Raw genomic sequence first — 2,800 nt, 5'->3', positions numbered from 1 at the left:
AGCCACCAATTGTGCAAGTTCTCCCACTTAAAAAGATGAGAGAGGCCTGTCATTTTCATCCTAGGTATACCTCAACTATGAGAAACAAAATGAGAAAAATCACTGTCTGATATTTAAAGAATTTATTTGCAAATTATGGTGGAAAATAAGTATTTGGTCACTGACAAACAAACAAGATTTCTGGCTCTCACAGACCTGTAACTTCTTCTTTAAGAGCCTCCTCTGTCCTCCACTTGTTAACTGTATTAATGGCACCTGTTTGAACTCGTTATCAGTATAAAGGACACCTGTCCACAACCTCAAACAGTCACACTCCAAACTCCACTATGGCCAAGACCAAAGAGCTGTCAAAGGACACCAGAAACAAATTGTAGACCTGCACCTGGGAAGACTGAATCTGCAATAGGTAAGCAGTTTGGTGTGAAGAAATCAACTGTGGGAGCAATTATTAGAAAATGGAAGACATACAAGACCACTGATTATCTCCCTCGATCTGGGGCTCCATGCNTCACTCCATATGGATCCTACTTCTAATGTCCGGAGAGTAGCAAAAATTCACCCTCTTTGAACCGTGTTAACACCGACGACTTTAATGAAAAAACGGGGTGACATCGAGGCACTGCGAATCGTAATGACTACCCACGGCAGTAGCTTTTCTCAATTGACCATACAGTATTATAAGACTCTCAGATTTTCAAATATAGTTTGTTCAAGACTGGTACAATTGAACATCAGCACAGTAAATACGTTACAAATTTCGTATAACCAAATGAAACTTAGTAGTTGCAGTTGATCACCCTTGCCAGTTGTCACGTAAAACCCTCCGTTTCCTTAGGACTATTGCAACTTCCGTTAGACAATTGTGTTTCTAAGTTGTAGCGTAATGCAAAGCGACTCAATTCTTACAAACTATGACTTCTAACCAACAATAATAATTCTATGCGTTCTCATGGTACAAGTCAAAACAGCCCCCGACCTCTTCGCACTCCGCATTTTTTTGTTACATTCCAGAATCTACACAAACGCGCGCGTTCAGGTCTATGGAATTGTAGTCTTCACGAAATCTCTCGCGCCGACTACATAGAAGTGAGATAAATAAGCAATCCCAAACCGGTAGTCTTAGAAAAGCAAATCCAATTCTATTCCGCTCGCCGCAAATACCAGTCTCTTCCGAGTTGTATATGATGACTGACATAGGGTACCTCAGATAAATTTTTTGCTGGCAGAACCCCAAACGACCCAAAACATTATTGTGTAGAGTGACAGGACGAGATGTAGGTTTTACCCAACAGATCGGTATTCAGTCAGGATACCAATCTTTCTCAGTCTACCACTCGTTTATTACACTTCAATTATCGTCTCTGCCCGTTTGTGAGTTTAACGAAACTGTTGTTTAAACAACCGACATCTTGATTTACCTGGTTCTGCTCGAGATCTTACCGTCGTCAACTCCTCTCCTCCATCCAACATTCTACTGGTTCTCCTCCTTCCCACCCCGCTACACCGCCCACCCAGAGGATGAATAAATATTATAATATTTACAATTGTTTAACGAAGAACAACAAATCAAAAAAATGTAAACGATTAAATCTAGAAGACTTAGTGGTCGTAAGAAGATGACTCTAATCTTAATTATAACATTCACATGACGTACGAACTTTGAACAGGGAAAGTGCTACCCTGTAACTTTAGTAATAGATATGTGTAAGTCATCGTTTATCACTAAATACGGTTAAAGAACTTATTTGATTAGGATTTTTGTCGGTTTCCAGTCGATAGCCCTTTGTTCTGTTTTTGTGACATCTGACTCCTGTTGTCATTTGCGCTCGCTTGGGTGTCACCGTGCTCTTTTACTCTCGTACTCTCCTTCCGAGTAAGGACAGACCTCTTTCTGGCTCAACTTCTATGGTATTTGTTACAGCTTGGTGACTCTCTCTACACTCAAACTTGCCGGAAAGATAATTCCGGTTTATCGAAAAGTGCGGGAAACCGTGTTCGTCATTTAGCGAGTAGGGACGTGCAATGAGAAGATAAAGGAGTACCCAGTGAGTGTGGTAGAATGACACGTGACCTGATCCAGGTCTCTGTTGTTGGGGTGAAGTACGTTCAGAATTGCTTAATCGGGGGTATAATTACAATGGGAATGTAATTAAAAACATAAAATTTATTAAATGTACAAGGAAGTGAACCTTGGTTCTTATTTGAGAGCTGATTGAAAATGGTAGTAGGGCCTTGGCAGAGAGCTTTATTGTTAGATTCGGCGCAGGCTTTAATTACACCTGGCAGTGGGCTTAAATTTTATATCAAAGAAGATGATGAATAGTAATCAATTCTTGTAGTTAGTTTCAACTGGAAAATTGTAATATTTTTTGTAGTTGTTAGTAATCTACTATAAAGTAGTTAGAAAATAAACTCGATTTAGAGTCAGTTAGTGTACGTTTCCGGGTTTATATAAATTTGTTTGCGTGTTTGCTCTTTTAATGATATAACCTTGTTTAGTTCAGGGTAGGTTAATTGTTTTTTTGGCTTGTGAGACAGGACTTCTGTCCTTGGGTCTGCATTGGTGATTTAGGTCCTACTGTCAGACATTGTGTCAGTCTCTGGAAATGTTTGACGGGGCGGGGGAGCGTGTGTCTGCCCCTCTCTCTTTAGGCAGACTAACCTTCGAGCTTTTATGGTAGTTCTGCGTACAACATCAGAATAACGTATAATACTTTGCCTCAACCTATTTGAATTTTGACGTCTATATTACAAATACATCGGATGCATGTATACTGTATTATAAAAAATTTACAGAGAA

This window comes from Notothenia coriiceps, unplaced genomic scaffold (assembly GCF_000735185.1).
Source record: "Notothenia coriiceps isolate Sejong01 unplaced genomic scaffold, NC01 NC01_scaffold00027658, whole genome shotgun sequence".
Taxonomy (NCBI): Eukaryota; Metazoa; Chordata; class Actinopteri; order Perciformes; family Nototheniidae; genus Notothenia; species Notothenia coriiceps.
This window is presented reverse-complemented; position numbering follows the sequence as displayed.